This window comes from Myotis davidii, unplaced genomic scaffold (genome assembly GCF_000327345.1).
Source record: "Myotis davidii unplaced genomic scaffold, ASM32734v1 scaffold246, whole genome shotgun sequence".
Lineage (NCBI taxonomy): Eukaryota > Metazoa > Chordata > Mammalia > Chiroptera > Vespertilionidae > Myotis > Myotis davidii.
Genome location: NW_006296542.1, coordinates 102,061 through 113,413, shown reverse-complemented (window position 1 = coordinate 113,413; position 11,353 = coordinate 102,061). Strand labels below are relative to the sequence as shown.

Genomic DNA, 11,353 nt, shown 5'->3' with positions numbered 1-11,353 from the left:
CCCCTTCCCTCCCACCCCTCCCCTCCACCTTATCCTCCCCTCCACCTCTACTCCCTTCCCAGCACCCTCTACCTCTCCCCCACCTCCCCCTCGCCCTTCTCCCCTTCCCCACTTCCCTACTCTCTTCTCCCCTCCTGCCCCCTCCCTCCCGCAGGAGAAACGCGCCAGCGGCGAGTTTTGCTTGGAAAACCCTAGAGCCAAGGTTTCCATTTCCCACTCGGGTGAGGGTTTCTGCAGGCGGTTGTTACTCTTCCCTTGACACTGTGGCAGGTGCGTGCCAAGTCATTCTGCTGGAAATGACGGCGTTTTGAGGTCCCTTATCGGTTTGAGGAATGTCCCAAATCCTGAGGAGAGCGATGCCCGAAAGAACCCCTCCTTGAGGTCTGACGTCGAGGTGGGGGCCTGAGGAAGCTGTGCCGGCGGCGCGGTCACACAACCTCCTTGATTTCTCTGTGAGCCCAAGTGGTCCTGGGACCTGAGCCTGAGAACAGCCATCAACAACCCCAGGGGGGAGGGGAGGGAAGGGGAGGGGAGGGAGGTGGCAGGTCCTCCAACCCAACTGTGGGAGGAAAAAACCCTCTTTCATGCAGCATTAACAATTTGACTCTTAAGCACCTTTCTTTAAGTGGTGGTCTCTAGAAATTTCCAAAGAAGCCAGTAGATGGCAGTTCCTCGTTTGCATTTGGTTTGCATAATAACTATGATCTATGATCTCAAAGTACATTTTTCTCAAACCATGAATCTTTGCTTTCCCCCAGGACTCTCTCTCCTTTCCTGCCAGACTATGTTCTCAGCTCCCTCCTCTGCAATCCCCTTCAGGTATCCAGGGTCTAAGGCAGTGGTTCTCAACCTTCCTAATGCCGCGACCCTTTCATACAGTTCCTCATGCATAGTGATTCATCACAAAACAATATGTAATTACATATGTGTTTTCCGATGGTCTTAGGCGACCCCTGTGAAAGGGTCATTTGACCCCCAAAGGGGTCGCGACCCACAGGCTGAGAACCCCTGGAAGGGCTCCCAACCTCCTTCAGATGCTCAGGACTTCCCAGCCAGGGTCCCCACGGAAACATCTGCCAACCTTCCCTTCCCTGGCCTCAAGGAAATACTTGCTAAAGTGCTACCATTATTCTGTTTGGGATTCACCAGCGTTAAAAAAACAAAACAAAACAAAACACAGGTGTCAGAGAGGCCTTTTAAAAATGTCCTCATTATTATGAAACTGCAACAAACTCAACACAATCCTTAGAGTCGTAGAGTAGTAGAACTAAAGGACTCCAGCGCTCAGTGAGAGGATAAGTGCTGGAAAGGGAATTTGAATGCCCAAAGGAAGTCCTACAGAGGGGAGAAAGCAATTAAAAACCGAGTTCACAATTCAGAGGATTTATTGGGAAATGCTTTGTCCTCATGTAAGATGAAATCTGGGCAAATGCAAAGGACCCTTCATTGCAGGCAACCCTGAGTGAACCAATGGGAGGGGTTCACTCAAGTTCCTCTTGAGCCTGCTGCTGAGGTTGCTTCTGGCTCAAAACAATCTGCACACAGAGGCACATCTTGGGGTGACTGGTTCTGAACCTCCACATGAGTGCAGGTTGGGGGCTCAAGGGGGGGGGCATGACAATGTTCGCAGTGCAAGATCAAATCTATGCCAGGAGTGTGAGAGCCGGGCTGAAAAGAAGAGGGCAGATACAACAGATAGTTAGGAAGTCAGATCAGTAATAGATGATAATGTATTGAATGCAGGGAATCGGGGAGCGGAGGGAATCTAGAATGACTCCCCACCTTAGGAATTGGTGGCAGGTGATGCCATTCACTAAGCGAGGGACTGCGGTAAAGCAGAGACCAGGTGGTGGGGGAGAAATCGTGAGTTTAATTGTGGACATGTGGGGTTTGTGGCACCTACAGTATGTTTAGGGGAGGGTGTCTAGTAGACAGTGGATTTATGAAACTAAACTCAAAGTGGAAGGGTGGACAGGGGATATCAGTTTTGGACTCTTCACATTATAGGTGGTCAGCAAAGTTACGGGCACAGGCGAGATCACCCAGGAGGGCAGATAGAGGAAGGAAGAGGCCTGCAAAGGAAATCAAGAAAGCTAAGAACTGTATGACTTCGCTCATATCTGGATATAAAACTGAAACTTGTGAACACAGACAGCAGTGTGGTGATTGCCAGAGGGAAGGGGGTGGGAAGTAGAGGGGGGTCCTAGAATAAGGTGACAGGAGACAAATTGACTCTGGGTGGTGGGCACACAGTGCACTATACAGATCTTGTAACATGGAAACCCACACCTGAAACCTATATGTTCATGTTGAACAATGTCACCCCATCAATTTAATAAATACATATTTAAAAAATAATAATAAATCAAGGATATACACCGAGGTTGATAGAAAAACAGAGACCACAGCGTGTCAGAAAGGAGGGTGGGGGAAGTATCAGGAAAGAGGCTGGAACAGAGGCGCAGCAGGAACTGTCAGGAGGACAGGGCTGAGGAGGGCCCTTTGGATTGGCAAGGCAGTCCCAGGCCCAGTGGTGGGAAAACAGTCATCATTACACCAGGCTCCAAGGGGTTAAGGAGCAAAAGAGACACGTGAATCTAGACCACCCTTTTCCAGAAACTGGGCGATCCACGGGAAGGAGAAATGTGAGGCAGTGGATGGGGGAAGGCAGAATCAAAGGGAAGAGTTTTGTTGCCTGATTTGTTGTTGTTGTTTTTTTCAGATGGGAAAGGCTTAATCATGCTCATATGCTGAGGGGGAAACAAAGGAGATGGAGAGATGATTAATGAAAAATGCCCCAGAGGAATTGGGATCCAGGCACCGGAGGGTGGAGTTGCCTGTGCTGTTTTTGGGAGGAAGAATGCATTTGTGGTAGACCTAGAGGTTAGAAGTTGAGAGAAGCAGTTGCCACCTGACAGCCTCTAAGTCACCTCCTGGGAGAGAAGGGGTCAAGATGGGACTGAGCATTAAGGAAAGTGGTTAAGGTTAAAAGAGCCACTAAAAGGAATGAGTGGTAGCTTGTTAGAGGAGTGGAATTGTCGGCAGAGCTGAGGATATGGCTGGGATGGGATATGTAGTGGTTTCAATATGAATATTTTTATCATTTTCTTCTGCAGATCTGGAAAGTCAAAGTGTAGAACATTAAATCAGGGTTGGGGGTTGCAGAATAAGTACATTTGTAGGATAAAGGGGAAAGAGGGCTCCTGACAAAAGAGGAGATGCCCAAGGAGGGACATGAAGCTGAGGAAAAGTTATTAACGTCAAAGGGGGAGTTAGAAGCCCGGGGCCACCACAAGTGTTGCTCCCTCCAACCTTCTCTCCAACACCCCAGCCAGAGTGATGTTTCTAAAGCAAACACCTGCTTCCTTGCTGAAAATCTGCTAACATATAGCTCCATAAAGGCAGGGAATTTTTACTTTGGCTTTTAAACTTCTTTAAACTTTCTTAGAGCCTCGCACAGTGCCTGGCACATGGCACGTGCTCAATAAAATTTGTCTACTGGGAAGCTCCATAGAGCTCTTAGCTAACAGGCAAACTTCTTAAGAAAGGCAACAAGGCCTCTCACAATCTGTCCCTTGCTTCTCACTCTGGACTACTGATCTCCCTGCAGTTCCAGGAATATACACTATTCTCACCAAGGGGCCTCCTACTGTCTTTTCCCACCACCTGGAAAGGGCCTCCCACCGCCAGTCGCCACCGCTATCACCCTGCGTGGCTGTGTTTCTACATGGCAGGCAGAAGAATGGCCTCCCAGAGGAGGAAATGTCTGCTTCCCGCTCCCTGGAACCTGTGCCTGTTATCTTAGGCAGTGAAAGGATTGTGCAGATGTGATTAAGATAAGGACCTTCAGATGGAAGGTTAGCCAGGATTACCCGGGTGAGCCCAATCTAATCACATGGGTCCTTAAACGCAGAATCCTAGTACCTTTGCCAGTTGAAGTCAAAGGGAGAGGTGATGTGCTGGCCGGGTGGCTCAGTTGGTTATAGCGTCTCCCTGTGCACCAAAGGGTTGCAGGTTTGATTACGTGTCAGGGCACAAACCTAGGTTGTGGGTTCAATCCCTAGTCAGAATATGTGCAAGAAGCAACCGGTTGATGTTTCTCTTTCTCTCTCTCTCCTTATTTTAAAAAAAAATCAATCGATTGGTTACGCAGGAGGTAACCAATCAATGTTTCTCTCAGATTGATGTTTCTGTCTTTCCCTCTCTCTAAAAATCAATGGAAAAATATCTTCGGGTGAGGATTAAAAAGGGGGGCGGGAGGAGATGTGATGATGGAAGAATGGTAAGAGAGATACAGCACTACTGGCTTTAAAGTTGGACAATGGAGGTCCTGAGCCAAGGAAAGTGAGCTGTTTGTAGAAACAGATTCTCCCCTGGAGCCTTCAGAAAGGATCGCAGTCTGCTGGCATCTTGATTTTAGCCCATGGGGGCCCATGCTGGGCTTCTGAAGCTGTAAGATAAGCTGTGTTGTTTTCACCCACTAAACTTTCAGTTATTTGTTACAGCAGCAATAGCGAACTAATACACCCTGCAACTAGTTTTCCAGGAAGCTTCCCCAGAGTGCCTTCTAAGGATGCCTACCCACACCCGGTAGCTGCCTGGATTGTAGCACTAATCACAGCATTGTAATTGTTTGCATTTGTCCGAATTGGGGAGGGCATGGAAGAGGGGGGTAACTAGTCTATAAGCTCCTTCAGGACTAGGACATCTCTGTTGGGTTTACCTTTTAATTGCTAGGCCTACTTCATCGCCTGATGCAAAGTTGGTGCTCAGTAAGGACTAGGTGAATGAGTGAATGAATGAAGGTTTAACATTTACACCCGAGAGTGACCTGGCTAGACAATGGGGCACTTGAGCATTTATGACTCTGGGGGTAATAACAAGAAGTAGGTTATTATGAGGGAGCAAGTGGTTGGAATGAGAGGGACCGGAAGGTGATTGAATCCATTTACTGTGTTGTGTTCTCTCAGGGCTCTGCTGTGGGCTAGGGCTAATCTGTAAAACAAATTTGAGCTAAATTTGAAAAAGGCAATGTTTGTACCATTTTCACTTTAAAATGCTTCAGTAGACTTTCTTCAAAAAGATTTAAGTGTCTTTGAAAGATGAATGGAGCCTTAGCCAGTTTTCTCAGTGGGTAGAGCATTGGCTTGTGGACTGAAGGGTCCTGGGTTCAATTCTGGTCAAGGGCACATGCCCAGGTTTCGGGCTCAATCCCTAGTGGGGGGTGTGCAGGAGGCAGCCGATCAATGATTCTCTCTCATCATTGATGTTTCTATCTCTCTCTCCCTCTTCCTTCCTCTTTGAAATCAATAAAAATATTTATTTTAAAAAAGGAAAGAAAGATGAATGGATATTGGAGATGAGGTTAGGGTGCTCTGTGAATATTTGGTGGTTAGGTTGTTTTCTTCGGTTTCATTGACATCAGTCTCTCTGCTTTCTCCCCTATATCTTTTCGGTGACCCAGCATTTTTGAGGGCTGATGCCAGTATCTGAGTTTTTCTTTTTCTTTTTTAAAAATCCTCACCTGAGGATAAGTGTATTGATTTTAGAGAGAGGAAGAGAGAGAAAAACATTGACTGGTTGGTTCCCATACACACCCCGACCTGGGGTCAAACTTGCAACCCATGCCATTATGGTTAATTAATCTTTAGCAAAGGAGGCAAGAGCATACAATGGAGTAAAGACAGTCTCTTCAATACATAGTGTTGGGAAAATTGGACAGGTAACACACACAAAAAAGAAAAGAAATGAAACTAGCTCACCAACTTACACCATACACAAGAATAAACTAAAAATGGATGAAAGACTTAAATGTAAGTCGAAAAAACCATAAAAATCTTACAAGAAAACATAGGCAATAAAATCTCAGACATCTCATGTAGGAGTATTTTCGCAGATACATCTCCCAGGGCAAGGGAAACAAAGGAAAAAGTAAACAAATGGGACTACATCAAACTAAAAAGCTTTTGCCCAGCAAAAGAAACCATCAACAAAACGAAAAGGGAACGCCCTACAATGAGGTATCACCTCACACCTGCCAGCATGGCTACCATCAATAAATCAACAGTGCTCGCTTCAGCAGCACATATACTAAAAATTGGAACGATACACAGAAGATTATCATGGCCTCTGCGCAAAGATGACGTGCAAATTCGTGAAGCGTTCCATATTTAAAAAATAAGTCAATCAACAAACAAGTGCTAATGAGGATGTGGAGAAAGGGGAACCCTAGCACACTGCTGGTGGGAATGCAGTCCGGTGCAGCCACTGTAGAAAGAGTATGGAGTTTCCTCAAAACTTAAAAATGGAACTGCCATTTGACCCAGGGATCCCACTTATGGGAATATATCCTTAGAATCCACAAACACCAATCAGAAAGAATGTATGCACCCCTATGTTCATGGCAGCACGATTTACAATAGCTAAGACCTGGAAACAGCCAAGTGCCCATCAGTAGATGAGTGGATAAAAAAAAAAAGCTGTGGTATAGTTGCACAATGGAATACTATGGGGCTGTAAAAAAGAAGGAACTCTTACCCTTTGCGCCAGCATGGATGGACCTGGAGCTTAGTATGCTAAGTGAAATAAGCCAATCAGAGAAAGATAAATATCACAGGATCTCACTTATATGTGGAATCTAATGAACAAAATAAACTGATGAACAAAATAGTTCCAGAGGCATGGATACATAGAAAGACTGGCAGAGGAGAGGAGAGTTGGGAGGGCTGAAAGAGATGAAACAAAGACATGTATGTGTGTCTGTATAGGCCATGGACACAGATAATAATGTGGTTTAGGCCTGGGTGGGGCAGGGGCTGGGTGGAAGGTGGGGAGGGGGTTAAAGGGGGCACCTGTAATATTTTCAACAGAAGGAAGGAAGGGAGGCAGGCCTCAAATATAGAATCTGTCAGTTTAGACTGACCTCTACTGGGTGAATTACGTTCAACAGTCTATGTGAAGTGAAGCTTGAGGGAAACACTTATGATTTCATGCTAAATACGGTGCAGGATAGCATTCCTGGTGTGGTTTGCAATGCAGCATAGAAAAAGCTGATTCGGTTCATGTGACCTCAGATGGGACTTTGCAATGTTAACAAACCAAACTTTCAAATTTAACTGTTGCCCATTCGATAAAATTACTCTCCTGCCAGCTGTCTCCAATCTAGCGCCTCTCTTTTACCTCCCTCCATTCCAGCCCGGTTAATTTATTCACAACCCACCCCCGCCTAGAAACTTACCATTTCCCCTCCCACTGTGCCTAGCTCACTGCTGGGGAAATTGTAGGTGCTCAATAAGCAACTCGATGGGTTAATCTCCTTCAGTCTATTTGATTTTAAACAGCTGTTTTATTATCCACCCAGAATGGGACAATAAAGCCATGGGGCATGAAAAAAAAAAAAAACACGTGAAGGCTTCTTTAACTATCTGCCTTAAGAAAAAGTTAGGTAGTGTACACCTGAGACTAATGTAATATTGTATGTTAACTGTGATTGAAAAATAAAAAACAATTAAAATTTTAAAAAAGTTAGGTATAATGCATCTTCCTCATAAAAAGAGAGCAAAAAGTTTTTCCTTATCTAATACAGTGGGTGCTTAAGAAATGTCTGAATGAGTAAATAAATATCTGCCTGGCTCATTACAATGTCTTTTGTACACATCTCTGATCACGTGCTTACTTTGCTAAAAATTCAGGGACTTCCACCCTCATTATATAACCCCTGCCTTTCAGTCCATTCTCATCTCCTGCCACTCTTGTACTTGAATTCCTATTACTGCATCTATAACTTTATTAAAATTGTTTGCTTAAAAGTCTGCCTTCTTTCCTAGACTGTGAGTAGGATCTGTGTTACTTATCTCCAACTCTAGAGCTAGCCGGGAGCCTAAGCAATAGTAGATGATCAAGAAATGTTTGTTCAAGTAAATCATCCCTTTCCTTTGCATTTTGAGTCTTTCCCTTCTAATCTTATTCACAGCGGGGAGAGTAACAGCGGTAAATTGTTAGATTTAGAAGGCTTCTCACAGATCATCTAATCAATTGCCCTCATTTCATAAATGCGGAAACCCAGGCCCATTCAGGATCACACAATCTGTTGGTCCTTATTCTAAAAGAATCAGACAATTGTAGGAAAGAAATTGCTCCAACGGAGGTTGAGCTATTTTGTTGTCCATTGTGTTCAGCAGCCTCAAGTTCCCAGAAACAAAAATGAATTCCCTTATCAGTCTTTGGAATTTCATAATCTTGTATTCCACACCCTGTGCGTCAGGGTCGATAAAACTGATTGTAGGAAAAACTGGGCTAAACTGGAAATTATTATTCTCAGTACTGTATATGGCTTCTTCCCCTAGTGCACACTTACACTGCTTTAGAAGGACTCATGTTGTGAGTCTGACTTGAAAACTGTAACTTGCCTGGAAAAGGGGGAAAGGCAAAAAATTAATCAAAATTTGAATTAAAGTTCTAAAGCTCCCTTTGTCTCAATGTAAATTCAGGCCCACATTTCCACAGTCCCTTCTCCTATATTAGCTCCTCTACTCCTGAATCAAATGTGTCTCCTTTTGTGCTAAGGGATGCTTATCTAACAGCTACATCATCTAGTAAAGGGAAACGTATTTTTCATTAAAGGGAAAGATACTGTAATCTGGTTAAGCAGAATAAAATTAAGAGGTTCTATCTTAATCACAGGAAAGTGATGTTCAGCTTGGTTGCCCATTTTTCTGTAAATTAGTACCATTGAGTTTTAGAGAATCCAGTAGATAGTGACAATTTATCAAATATGAAAGAGCTTGAAGAACACATGCCTTAAATGTAAAAAAACAGAAAAGAGAGTTAAAAAAAATTTCCTCAAAAAGATACTTTAAAACTAATTAATACCTAAATTTAACCTTTTCGAGAAGCAATTTATTAGAATTATATCAAGTAAAGAGAAGAGCAGCCTTCTTCCAAGAGCGCCCGGATAGCTCAGTCGGTAGAGCATCAGACTTTTAATCTGAGGGTCCAGGGTTCAAGTCCCTGTTCGGGCGTGTCATTTTAATATCCATGCTGAAGTGTATTTATACTTTAAGTGGAATTCGCTTCGTTTTTCAATGATTTCAGACTGTGATAGATGTTCTCAGGGGGAAAATGACCATGCGCAATCACTTCATTTCTTGGTGAGTATGGAGGTTTTGCGCAGTAGTTTCGCAGCGCAAAGGAGTTTGTTTTTTCAGATTACTAATCATCGAGAAAGAAAAAAACCAACCTAACAAAGACAGAAGTTAACGCAAAATGCGCCCGTTCAAAACAAGAAAGGGGGGGCGGAAATTAAAGGAGCCAAAAACGTAGCGCCCGAACAGGGACTTGAACCCTGGACCCTCAGATTAAAAGTCTGATGCTCTACCGACTGAGCTATCCGGGCCCTCACGTGGAGCTGAGGCTTTTGCAAACCCTTACAAAAAGCCAGGACTCTTGTGTAATCACGTCCTTCCGCCTGCGCTTGGTGACGCTTTTAAACACGCGAAAGCTGGGGATTCATGCGCCAAAGAAAAACTTAAGACCTAAATAAATCCTGCGCCTTTCTCCAGCATTACCAGCTCATTCAGAACGGCGAGATATTTGTGTCCTCAATAACCACCATTAGGTAAGGCAGGCTTCTTCGATTTGTACTCTCTAATAGGTCCAGGGTTGAGAGAACGGCGAGGTAGACTACGTTTGAAGCGTCGCAGGGATGTCTGGTCTATTATACTATTGATCATACTATTGATAGTCGGGTGGATATCAGTTCTCAAACCTTCCCGCTAACAGAAAAAAATCAATGAGCCGAAGAGAACACACATACGCTCTTCTGAAGCTGTCGGGTCGAGCTGTGTAAGATACAGCGGGAGATAGGACACTGATAGGAAGATTGTATTGTAAGTAATTTTACGCGAAGAAAACCTTGGGGTCAGAAGCCTTCTTAAGCCCGAGAGACTGGAAAGCCGAACATGCCCGACAGGGGATGTTATTGATCTTGGCATCGGAAGGCTGGTCTCGTCCACAGCCATCATCCCCCGAGCACTGCCCTCCGCAAAAGGGCTGGCGTTGGAAATTACCCACCGGGTCGCTCAGAGTGGGTCAAGCAAGGGTTTTTGTTAGCGGTTTCTTAATTCCTCTGCGATACAATATTAAAACTATAGCCACCATCCTGTATATAAGGCTTAACTTAATTGACTGGAATGGAGGGACATGTAGAGAATTTAGAAAGCTGGCGATATCGGGTTAATTCTGGGCAAAGGGAATAACGTTACCCCTAGATTTATTCCCCTCGTGCACATTAAAAACAATAGCAAGGACTACCTTAAGTGTTCTCTGTAAGAATCACATCACCAGGGCTAATCGTCTACCCAGAGCTAGTGGTAGAATGGGTTCTAAAATGGGCTGTGTGTATGGAATGCTGAGGCATCAAATTAATATTAGACTGCCTCCTCTCCCCGCCCCCCGCTCAAAACCCTTTGATTTTTCCCTATTATTTATTGAATAACAAGTGGAACTTTTCATAGCAGCATTCCAAATCCTCTCCAATCTGGCTCCAGCCTACATTCCACACCAGTGTTATTTAATACAAATTATAACGCAAACTACAGGTGTAATTTAACATTTTCTAGTAGCCACGTTAAAAAAAAAAAAAGAAACAGGTGAAGTTAAATATATTTTATTCAACCCAACATATCCAAAGTATCATTTGGGTGTGTAATCAACATAAAACTTCATCAATGAGATATTTCGCATTATTTTTTCCTACAAAGACTGATGTGTATTTCAATCGTGATGTGCACGTCTCCATTTGGACTAAGCACCTATCAGGCCACACGTAGCTAGCTGGTGGTGATTATATTGGACAGTGTGATTCATCACCGTGTCAATCGTCTACACAACATCCAACACAAATCAAAGCCGATCCTTCTCAGTTTTAAGACCGTGTCTTCGGATTCCTCATCCTGGGGAGCGGAGGGAGAGGCATTTTTCTGACAAGCGGAAGGATGCCCCTCGGCTTCTCCCCTCCCAGGTTTCTGACCTCCTAAGACGCGTCTGCAAATAGCACCAGACCTCGCGGCTTCGCTCCGGAGCCCTCAGGCTCCCCGCGGTCTAGGCCTCGCCACTCTGTCCCCCGGAAGAGGGTCTACTCTATGGTGGAGCGAGAACTCGTCCTCTCTAGCCCTCCAGCCCTCCAGCGGACCCTCTATCTATGGTCTCCCCGAGGCCTCGCCGGAAGCTCCTGCGCGAGGTGGGTGGGAAACCGGAAATTGCGCTCTCATTGGTCGCCACCCGGGTTTCAAATTGCGGCCGAGGCCTGAGCACCTCTGACTGACATCGTCTGGGCTTAGCGCGGGAGCGACTC

The 11,353-nt window shown here is 44.8% G+C and overlaps 1 protein-coding gene, 1 long non-coding RNA gene and 2 other non-coding genes across 4 annotated transcripts in view; 2 read left to right on the top strand and 2 right to left on the bottom strand.

Annotated features, from left to right (window-relative positions):
- Positions 1-6,174, bottom strand: part of LOC107184399 — a 20,263-nt gene extending 14,089 nt beyond the window's left edge. Inside the window, exons 1-2 of the long non-coding RNA XR_001515233.1 lie at positions 6,105-6,174; positions 723-728 (exon numbers count right to left, since the gene is read on the bottom strand). This is a non-coding gene — a long non-coding RNA (uncharacterized LOC107184399). The remainder of the gene's footprint in view (positions 1-722; positions 729-6,104) is intronic.
- Positions 6,175-8,947: 2,773 nt separating this feature from the next.
- On the top strand, positions 8,948-9,020 carry TRNAK-UUU. The gene has a single exon. It is a non-coding gene; the product is annotated as a tRNA-Lys (tRNA).
- A 301-nt stretch (positions 9,021-9,321) lies between these two features.
- On the bottom strand, positions 9,322-9,394 carry TRNAK-UUU. The gene has a single exon. It is a non-coding gene; the product is annotated as a tRNA-Lys (tRNA).
- A 128-nt stretch (positions 9,395-9,522) lies between these two features.
- MDM4 (MDM4, p53 regulator) overlaps positions 9,523-11,353 on the top strand; it is a 32,883-nt gene continuing 31,052 nt past the window's right edge. The window contains exon 1 of the mRNA XM_015569280.1: positions 9,523-9,616. The gene's annotated coding sequence lies outside the window, so the exon portion shown is untranslated. The remainder of the gene's footprint in view (positions 9,617-11,353) is intronic.